Source organism: Ixodes scapularis, unplaced genomic scaffold (genome assembly GCF_016920785.2).
Source record: "Ixodes scapularis isolate PalLabHiFi unplaced genomic scaffold, ASM1692078v2 PGA_scaffold11__112_contigs__length_91849675, whole genome shotgun sequence".
NCBI classification, from domain to species: domain Eukaryota; kingdom Metazoa; phylum Arthropoda; class Arachnida; order Ixodida; family Ixodidae; genus Ixodes; species Ixodes scapularis.
Window position 1 is genome coordinate 53470666 of NW_024609837.1, and position 11122 is coordinate 53481787.

At 53.7% G+C, this 11122-nt stretch overlaps 1 pseudogene; it reads left to right on the forward strand.

Moving 5' to 3' along the window:
- The first annotated feature begins 1906 nt into the window (after positions 1 to 1906).
- LOC120847895 lies at positions 1907 to 3915 on the forward strand (annotated as a pseudogene).
- The last annotated feature ends 7207 nt before the right edge of the window (positions 3916 to 11122 follow it).

Here is an 11122-nt window from a genome sequence, read left to right on the forward strand (position 1 = left end):
GCTACGTCATCAGCCTCCAGGTCCGCCCGGATCTGCCCCTCCGAGGGGCCCGCATATAAATCGATTTATCTAGAAATTATTGTGCCTTTTTCAAAACAAATTTAGCAGGATTATAGGAACATACAATGGGTCCTAGCAGTATAGTTATGTAATATTTTATTTTTGGCGTGTCATAACCCCTTTAAGGCTCTTGAATTACGAGCATGTTGATATAGCCAAAATTATCATCAGATGAGGACATTGCAGAAGCCTTAGAACCCTTTCGAGATGACTTTGAAGTCTGGTGAGTCATGCAGTGGGCTTTTCTGCTGGTTGTTTTTTGTTTCTGCGTAAATCACTTGGTTATCCGTCTGTTTCCTTACCCGATGACCAGGAAGGGCGTCTCATTTCATGCGACCTTTCTTTGAGGAAGAGTGAATGGCGGTTTATTTGTGTATATGGTCATAATAATTTGAACACAAGGAGCTTTTTCTTAAAATTTCTAGCCAAATTTTCGGACACTGACAAAGTGTGGTACTTTTTGTTTGGGTCGTGATCCTAGCATAGAACTTCCCCATAATTTGATATTTTCGCTTCCCCACTGCCTAAATTAGTAGTAATTGTTCATCCAATCTCCAGTTCGTCTGCAGTTTCATGGTGATGCTTGATGTCGCCCGACTCGTTTTTGATTTCAGATTGTTTGTGATCATCTGCTACGTAATTATGCCTCTCTTCATAATCCTAACAAAACATCTAGTTATCCAAAAAAAAAAAAAAAAAGATTGAAGAAAGACAAGCACAAGAGAAAACATGGACACTTCTTTGATAATAGAAGCTTTGTTTATTTCCCAGTTGTAGAAGTTTGCAGACGACAGTACCAAAGTTCGATCGGATGCCGTGCCGGCATCTGACGCCAGATTCACGAAGAGCTTCTTAGGCTACGACAACGTAGCTAAGAACATCGTAAGAAGAGGAGAAATCGGTATTCACTAACGCGTTCTTAAGTGAGAGGAGGAAAGCGAAATTCTTTCACGGGCCAACGACGACTTCCGGTGTCTCGCCAATCCCCGAACACAGCGAGAGCGGGCTGTTGCTATGACCACAGCGTCTACAACAACCTGATCAGCCAATCAGAAAGCTGACACAAAACAGAGGCTGTCTGCTACGATCTTCCACGATGTCGGCACCAAAGAAGTTGCGGATGCCAAATGTTACAGAGTCAGAGATCACCGCCTTGGTGGACGGCTATGAAGAGAATAAGATAGCCATCGAAGCGAAGGGAGACAACCCGCACGACTCCCAAGCCAAGCGGCAGGCGTGGGAACGGATCACCGCGACGCTGTTCGCGGTGTCGGGAATCCGGTGCGAGGTTGCCGATGTAAAAAAAAGTGGGTCGACTGACTACAAGAGTGCCAACAAAATCCGCGGTAAGGTCGATTTCTACACTCTTAACTTACGTATGAAGTGTAGAGCCACTGCAATTCCAGCTTGTCGCAATTCATAGGAACTGCAGTCCGGCGCAGCCAGAACGCCACGGGAGGCGGCCCGGGAGAACCCGATTTGACGGAGGCCGAGGAGCGTGTCATAGGCCTCCTTAGCGAAGATGCCCTCGTGGGCATTGAAGGGTGTGTCGAGGAGCTCGACACACCCATCACGGAAGCGGAGGTCAGGGCAGAAATATTGGGACTAAAAACAAAATCGGCCCCGGGCCCTGACGAGATAACTAACAAAATATTAAGAAACCTGGACAATGACTCCATCAGCACTCTGACGGAGTGCATGCAAGATATTTGGACTAAAGGCCACCTGCCTCGGCAGTGGAAGTCGGCAAACATAATTCTAACCCCAAGGGTGGGCAAACCCCCTAGAGTAGAAAATTTAAGACCAATTTCCCTAACCTCACGCATGGGAAAATTGATGGAGCGCGTAGTCCAGACCAGATTGACGCGCTTTATGGAGCAAAACGACCTGTGGCCGTGCGAGATGGTCGGCTTCCGGCCGGGCTTGAGTACGCAGGACGTGATGCTTCGACTCAAACACGACATAATCGATTCGCGTTCTAGAGACGCCAAAGTAATTCTCGGCCTGGACTTGACAAAGGCTTTTGATATGAAGCGATGCTTTGCGGTCTCCAAGAAATCGGGGTAGGTACGCAAACATACAACTACATCAAGGACTTTTTGTCAGACAGAACTGCCTGCATAAAGTTCCAAGACATTGAGTCACGCACACTAAAGTTAGGGAGCAGGGGCACGCCGCAGGGCTCGGTTCTTTCCCTGTTCCTTTTCAACGTGGCAATGAGGAGCCTCCCAGCAGCTCTGAGGAGCATAGAGGGGCTGAATTTCAGTATTTATGCGGACGACATTGACCTCTGGATTAACCAGGGGAGTGATGCGAGCATTGAGGAGCGCTTGCAGGCGGCGACAGACACAGTCGTGGACTATGCTGCAAATAGGGGTCTCTCATGCTTTCCGCAAAAATCAGAATTATTCGTCTATAACCCAAAGTCTCTCCGATGCAAACGCAGCTGGGATTTCAGCATTAAAGTAGAGAAGAAACCAGTTCCAAATGTAGATCAGATCAGAATCTTGGAACTATTCATTCAGGAGAATGGATATAATGATGGGGCAATCAAAAGGCTAGAAAGATTTGCCGTACGCAAGCCCTTAGAATATTTAAAAGGGTCGCGCTGAAAGGACGAGGCCTGAAAGGAAAGAAGCTTGCTTAAACTAATTCAAGCATACGTAATAAGCCGCGTGAGCTATGCCACGCCTTTCTTAAACATCAGGTTGGAGGAGAGAAGGAAACTAGACTCGCTCATCCGACGATGCACATAGAGGGCCCTGGGCTTACCAATTAGCACCTTTACAGTGAAGCTCCTCTCTATGGGAGTGCACAATACCTGGGACGAAATAGCGGAGGCTGTGAGAATTTTGCAGCTCGAAAGACTTAGTCGAACGACCATGGGCAGAGCTATCCTTGAGATGGTAGGCCTGCAGACATATAGGGGACTACGAGTCAAGTCGAGCGTTCCGCAGGACTGCCGAGAAAACCTAATCATTCCCCCCCTCCCTCATCAAATGCATCCCATATTCAACACGGAGAGCAGGGAGAAGAGAGCAGAAGCACTAATCAGATGCTTCGATTTAATAAACAGCAAGTCGGTGGCATATGTGGACGCGGCACGTGGCAAGTCGGGTGCGGCGGTCGCCTCGGTGGTTGACGGCCGAGGTGCTCCCGTATCGGCCGCCACCATTAGAAGCCGCAACGCAGAAATGGCTGAAGAAGTTGCGATAGCGCTCGCTTGCGTTGGAACGAAAGGCAATTTTATTATTAGTGATAGCAAAACAGCCATCTGGAATTTTGGGAAGGGTAGGATCTCGCCGGAAGCGGCAAGGATTCTGACCGGTAAACAGCTGAACAGAAAAATTTGCCTAATTTGGACCCCCGCACACACGTCCGTTCCTGGCAACGAGGCGGCCCATGAGTTAAGGCCAGTTCAGACACTTGCGTTCGACTGCGGTGTGTTCAGTTACGGAAACGCGACTGCGGAACGATGCGGAGTGCGCTTGCGGATGGCTTGCACACACAGTTGCGTCGAAGCGCCGTCCGCCGCAGTCAAGAACCAATAGGAGCTTGCTATCGGCTCTTGCGGTGCACCAATCGAAACCACGACTTGCAGCGAATGAAGTCAAGCAACTATGATCACAACAAACATGGCGGCGTCCGACGGTAGCGTCGGTATGGCCGCGACTTCTCCGTGTTCGTCGGGGTTGTCGAGACTGGAAGAAACAGAAAACCTGAGAAATCTCTTCCTAGACTGCGTGCAGGGATACATTGCACAGGCGGGCAGTGAGGCAAACTGGCCCCTGGTTGTGCGGGCTACCGCCGCGATGATTTTGCTCCAGCGGCGACGTCACCCCGGCCGCGAGTGGGTGCGCTGTGGGCACCCTGGCGGCTCCCAAGCCAAGTTGCCCGACTGCGAGGCTCAAGCCGAACTTTTCCCGCGTGGCGGCGACGTCACGCCAGCCACGCGCACATCGGATGCGCCGCCTTGATAAGGCAGATCAGAGGCGGCGCACGGGGAGTCGCTGCCTGGACTCCGGCAGCGCCGGTAGCAATGTTAATCGTCTTGTCCATGTCCAATTAAATGTAGTTTCTTGTTGTTGAAACCGTTGGCTCCGTGTTATTCCTCCGGGTCGGGTATGCAGCAAGGCAAACCGACCACAATGGCGCCCAACCGTGGTATGCTACCCACTCGCAGGAATTTCACGGGGCTTGGTTTCTTCTTTCGGTAAGCCTTTTTCATATTCCCCGTGTTTCCTATCGTTGTTTCGTGCTTCCGTCACGTCTACGTTTGTTGTATTGGCGTGTTTGTGACCGTGTCTTTGTGAACGCGGCAATCGTTTTGCGCGCTTGTGTTGGGTTTTTGGGGGCGTTCCTTTTTTTGTGCTCGCAGGCATGCTCACGCGGGAGCAGGAAGCCGCGATGGCCGCAGCAGCACAAATGAACTTGCTCACGAAGGTCACGGAGATGTGCGACTCCGTGATGCAGCGCCTGGCCCACACGCCTGGCCAGCAGGAAACCCCACCGCGAGAGCCCAGACCACACTTGACTGTTCCGGTCTACATGGGGTACGACGACGTCAAGTCCGTGGCAGACTTCCTGGGCGAGCTGCAGACGTACCACCTTGCCTCCGGTGCCTCGGAAGCCTTCATCGTGGAGCGGATTGTCCCGCTGGCGTTACAAGCCAGCGCCAGGTGCTGGTTGGGGTCACAGGCCCCCTTCGCCAGCCTGGCGGACTTCCAGACAAGGCTTCGCGAAGAGTTCCTGCCTGCAGGCTACGCGACGCAGATTCTCCGAGAGCTCGAGGCAAGGACGCAGCACCCGGATGAAAGTCTGGTCCGGTACGTTCGGGTCATGCAAGAGCTCTTCAAGAGGGCGGACCCGAAGTCACCGGAGTCGGACAGAGTAGCTCGGGTCAGAAGACAGTGTCACCCAAGGTACCACGTCTACCTCATCAACCGCACCTTTGAGACCCTTGAAGAGCTAGCCCGGGGCGCCCGCCTCATCGAGGAAGCTCTTCATGCCGAGCGGAACTACGTGCCGCCGCCACCAGCCAAGTACGCGCTCGAACCGGCATGCGCATGGCGGGGCCCCGAGGCCTCCACGCAAGTGGACTGTCCGAACGAGACCTCCCTTCCCCACCACGTCAACCAGGAGAGTTGGCGTGGCATGCATGGTGAACTCCCGTGCGGGATAAGCGTGTGTTCGCCTAACTCTCCCCGAGAGGTCCCCGGAGGTCACAGCGAGGCCCGTGAGGGTTTCGGGCGGGGGTCGCCACGACAGGTGGGAGGTCGTTGGCCGTGCCCTATCGCAAGCTGGGGCCCAACGGAGATCACCACCCAAGCGAACCATCTTCATCAGTCTGCTCCTGCAAGTGCTGGCGAAAACTGGCACGGTGCGGTCGCAAACCCGCAGCCCAGCAGCATTGACCCCCGCCGCAACGGAACAAGCCCTCCCCACAACAGCCAGTCGCAAGCCTGGCGGAGGCCCTCCCATAGTGGTTCCTTATCCGATCACTGGAGGCGGTCCGACGGGCACCTCGGTGCCGGTGGCCTAAGCAGGCAACTGTCGTCGGACTGCTGCTACGAGTGCGAGCAGCCCGGCCATCACCGAAAGCAGTGTCCAAGGCGTCTGGACACTACAAACAAGAGGTGGCACGAGACGGCGGCAAAGGGCCGGAACCAAAACAACCAGGGAAACTACTACGGCCGGCGACGCTGAAACCAGACAGCCACTCGCCGACGGCCGGTGCAGTCCCTGGGAGCGGTCAGGCCGCGGCACAGATTCCATCGGTATGTCGAATCCAGCCCGAGCCTAACATCATTGAACCGCGCATGACAATATCACTGCTCGATTTTCCCATTGCCGCACTTTTGGATTCTGGGGCCGCTATCTCGCTCATAGGGGATTTCGTTTTCGAACTCTGCAAAGCAAAAAAGATAAGCCTCCGGGAGTGCGAAACCCGTTTGCAGCTAGCTTCTGGTACAGCGATAACAGCTGGAGGAGCCGTGAGGCTGCAGATTCGGTTTAATGGAAAGAAGCGGCGTCAGCGATTTCTTTATATGCCAGGACTTGTGGTACCCGTGATCTTGGGCCGAGATTTCATTACAAGCGACAAGCTGGAGCTGACCGAGCCGCCGCGCTCGTCAGCAGCCGCCGCGCTCGTCCAGCAGGCGCCGGCCGGACTTAAACGTCAGTCCGCCCAACAGCGCCATCCACCCCCTGACGCCCACAACGTCTCCGTCATCGACATGCCGGACGAAGCTTGAGGGGGGGGAAGTGTGGGCACCCTGGCGGCTCCCAAGCCAAGTTGCCCGACTGCGAGGCTCAAGCCGAACTTTTCCCGCGTGGCGGCGACGTCACGCCAGCCACGCGCACATCGGATGCGCCGCCTTGATAAGGCAGATCAGAGGCGGCGCACGGGGAGTCGCTGCCTGGACTCCGGCAGCGCCGGTAGCAATGTTAATCGTCTTGTCCATGTCCAATTAAATGTAGTTTCTTGTTGTTGAAACCGTTGGCTCCGTGTTATTCCTCCGGGTCGGGTATGCAGCAAGGCAAACCGACCACAGCGCTCACTCCTGCGCTCCCGCGAAACTTTCGGGGAGTACCACCATCTGGTGCGCGACACACGCCTGGACAACGGCCAAGACTTCTTTCAATACTTCCGTATGACGAGGCAGAGGTGAGTACGTAGAAGAAACTTCAGAAGCAGACGTCCCCGACTAGAAAAACGGGACGAACCGGATGTAGTTGCCAGCGCCACGCATGCGCTTTGGCATTCTTTTTTTTTGCGAATTGCGACTGGTCTACCGCAACCGACCGCATGCCCCTCCGCACTGGAAAGTTGAGCCTGGCCCAACTCTGTTGCGGTGCGTTGAGGAACGCCAAGCGTCGTCGGTTGCTAGGCGACCCGCTTCTGCAGTCGACCGCAAGCATGCCGTTCCACTCTGGAACGCAGTCAAACGCAAGTGTCTGAACCAGCCTTTAGCCCGAGCTCTCTACTTCCGGGTAACTGTGGAGCCGCCCAACTGCCGGAACATGGACGAGCGTCTGCAAAATTATACGGAGATTGTCGAAAATTATAGATTACAAAGGAAACAGGTGCCACCACCGGACAAAAGTCTAAGCAATAGGGAGGCAGTCGCTTCGCGGCGCCTGCGAGCTGGGAACTTCATAAACCCAGTCTGGGCATACCATGTTCAGATAAATGACAGACAAAACGATAAGTGCAGGCACTGTGGGGCGAGAGGGACCCTTGACCACATAATCTGGGAATGTGCTAGCTCCCCAGGGACTAAAGCAAATATAAATTGTAGAGAAACCTGGGAAGCCCTGCTGCGGAGCGAGGTTTCTGCTCCACAGCAGCAAGCCATCCGCCTGGCGAAAGAAGCTGAGAAGAGCCAAGACCTCTTTGCCTGCTTCTAATCGCGGAGGTCCCGGGCCCTGTATCCCAGGCCTGCGTGCCAAGGATGAGGACTAGGTGTCTCCTTATCTGGTGGAACATTAAAGTTGTTATCAATCTATCTGCAGCTCAGCCGGCCAGCCAGCGAATGTCAAAATGGTGAGTTCCGGTGCTCACAATCGCAGGAAATGACAAGGTCATCCCGTATGCCTTTGAACCGTTAGCAAAATGTCCGAGGAACCGCAAAGACGCTGACGATCAAGGGGAGTTGCAGGATTCTCAGTCGCAGCTCAGCGACGTCGTGTCCTCTGCCCGTATCGGGAACACAGACTGGTTTGTACTCTCATGTTTCCACATTTTTCACGTTTCTTTACCTAGAATTCCAAAGAACTAAAATCGAGATTGCGAGTTTCCGCTGAATACTCGTGCCGTGAGGCGATCAATTTGGTAGGATGCTCAGCGCACAGAAAGTGGCAGTTCCTCTAGTATGCTCATCCGAAGTTTTCTAGATGCGTTATAAACAATATGTTGGCGGTGCAATCTTCCGTTTGCGAACAAATTGGGCTATGGATGCCTCTTGACGTACTGATTATCGTCGGCCACAATATTCTACTAGCCTTACGCTAGTCTAAGCGTTCGCAAAGGAACAAACATGCAAGGAAATCTGCCTCAATTCACGACCCATGTTTTCACGGGGTCAATACAACGTACAAGTTAGTCTACCCATAGTGCAGCTCTCGAGCTTGTTTATTCCTCAAATGCGCTGGAGTACGCTTGCATGGATGAGCAACATAAATGTACCTAACAGGGTGCATTCAGGCTTTAGGGGAGTTCTCCTCGTGAGGGAAGCGTAAGGTCGACCTTTTCACTCCCCTAAAGCTATGAATCTTCTGAGGATAACAACAGTTCAACTTATTTCGTACGTGGTGTGTAAATGCAGGTAGAAAAAGTGAACTGAAGATTTGGGACATTTGCCTCGCGACCACAATGGCGCCCCGCACGCTTTTCACATGGCTCCGACTTTTTCTCGGACTCCTACTTTTCCTACGCCTGCGTTCCGAGCTCCAGGCCAAGGTCTCAGCCCATGAATGCGCCGGGCACCCGTGGATCCCGGGATATGGACTTCGCAGCTTGACTTCAGCCCGTATCGTTGTGAGTTCCGCCTTGGCGGCGACTAAGCCTAAAGGTCCGCTCCCGCCCGCTCAACCCCACGTCGTCTGGCTGCTACTGGTTGCCGGAGATGTCTCCACAAACCCCGGCCCACGGCACTCGTGTCCCCGTTGCGCCCGATATGTCCACAACAACACTGCTGCCCTACAGTGTGACAAGTGTGACCGTTGGGTCCATCGGAAGTGCGAGCTCCTTTCTCTGCCGGCTTACCGTCGCCTTTCCGCGTCTCCTGAGAAGTGGTATTGTGGTGCGTGTCAGCTTCCCCCCATCGACGACGAGCTATTCCTGTCAGCGGCTCCGTGGTCTCCCGGGACCCCACCATGTACACGGTCACCCAGGACCGCGACCGAGAACTTACGGGAACCTTTGACTAACCCCGGCTCCTCACGAAGGAAGAACCCTGCGATTTGGTTCTCGAACGCCCGTTCGATTCGGAACAAGTTACCGGAGCTCCAGACCACCATGGCGTCAATGCCCAGCACCATCTTCGCGCTCTGTGAGACATGGCTGGATCCGTCAATTTTTGACAGCCACATCATCCCCCTGGACCTATACACTGTGTTTCACAGGGATCGTTCTTCGTCCCGTGGTGGGGGCGTCATGCTTGCCATACCAAGCTCGTTCCCGTGCCACCGGCTCTGTGATCTCGAATCGGACAAGCTTGAAGCTCTATTTGTGGAAATTACATTCAACAAGAAGAAACACCTTGTGGCTTGCGTTCACTGCCCCCCTGCAGTGCGTTCAGAGTCTTACGAACAGCTACGTCGCTTTGTAGAGCGTATGGTCTCTGTGGTCGGCAAGTACCACAACATTCTTGTCCTTGGCGATTTCAATGCCCACATTGATTGGCACGACCCCCTGTCCCCTACGCCCCAAGACTTGGCATCGGACTCTCTCCTCGACATCATGGATACTAACAGGTTCACCCAACTCTGTACCGAGCCGACATATACTTCCCCCGCTGGTAGCACATCTTACCTTGACCTCTGCTTCGTTTCCAACCCCACCCTTGTCCGTGGATGTGTCGTGACGCTTGGCCTTAGTTCCTCTGACCATCGAGCCATCCTTCTAGACATGTTTGCATCATTCCCAACACGTGGTCCACACAGCAGGCTGGTTCTATCTTACGCCAAACTTGACATGCAGCACCTCCAACGACTTGTGTCTCTCACCCCTTGGGACATTGTGCTTTCTGAACCCACCATCAATGGTATGATTGACCTCTACACTTCCCTAATGTGTGCCCTCACCTCCGACACTGTCCCTGAGAAACGCTCCCGCCGCCGACACCACGCTCCTTGGATTACACGTGAGCTCATAACCCTGTCCCGACAGAAAGACAAGCTATTCCGCCGAACGAAAAGAACCTGCCACGCCAATGACCTTCTGGCTGCCAAACAACTCCAGCGCAGTCTCAAGAAACAGATTCGCGTGGCTCACCGGTTGTTTGTTGAGGACATTGCCGCAAGAGCGATTAGAGAACCAAAACTGTTCTGGGCCTACATAAACTCTCAACGCAAGCAGTCGCAGTGCCCACGTTTTCTCATTGATGACACCATGGTTTCCTCACCGTCCTGCATCTCGGAAGCCTTCAACTGCCATTTTTCGTCGGTCTGGTCGACATACACAGTGTCGCCTAAGCCTATCCTGAGCCCCACTACCGCCATTCCCTCGGCTCCCAGCCTCTCCACTGTAACCATGAGTACTGAGGACGTCCTTGAGGCTGTCTCCCTCATACATCCCTCCCAAGGCCCTGGCCCCGATGGCATCCACCCACTGATTCTCAAGTGCACAATACAGAGTATGGCTCCTCTTCTGTGCCGCATGTTTCAGCGCATTATTGACATGGGCACAGCCCCTGATGCCTGGAAGCTTGCCCGAGTCACACCCGTTTACAAAGGCCATGGCGCCCAAGCGAGTCTACTGTCTTCCTACCGTCCTATTGCGTCTACATCCACTGTCTGTTGCACTTTTGAGCGTATCCTTAATAAGAAGATCCGTTCCCATCTCGACGACAACAACCTTTTGTCGCCTGCTCAACACGGCTTTCGCCAAAACCGCAGCTGTGAAACTGCACTGGGTGTCTTAGTACACACACTGAGTGCCCACCTGGATAACCGCACACCTTGTGAGCTTGTACAGCTCGACCTTTCTCGAGCCTTCGATCGTCTTCCACACCCCTCTGTCCTGGCCAGCGTTAACGCCAAGGGTATATCAGGCACTGTGCTCGCTTGGTTAGCATCTTTCCTGGATAACAGAATGCAGCGTGTTGTCTACCGTGGCGCCAAATCTGCTTCCAGTGTTGTCCGTGCTGGTGTACTCCAGGGGAGTGTGCTTGGGCCCACACTCTTCACCATGTTCATAGACAGCATCACTGATTCTTTACACTGCACCCCCATACTCTACGCAGATGACATCTCACTCTTGCAGCCAATTCGCAATCCTTCCGACTATGCATCCCTCCAGTCTGATCTCGACCAGTGCTACCAGTGGACGCAGCAGCAC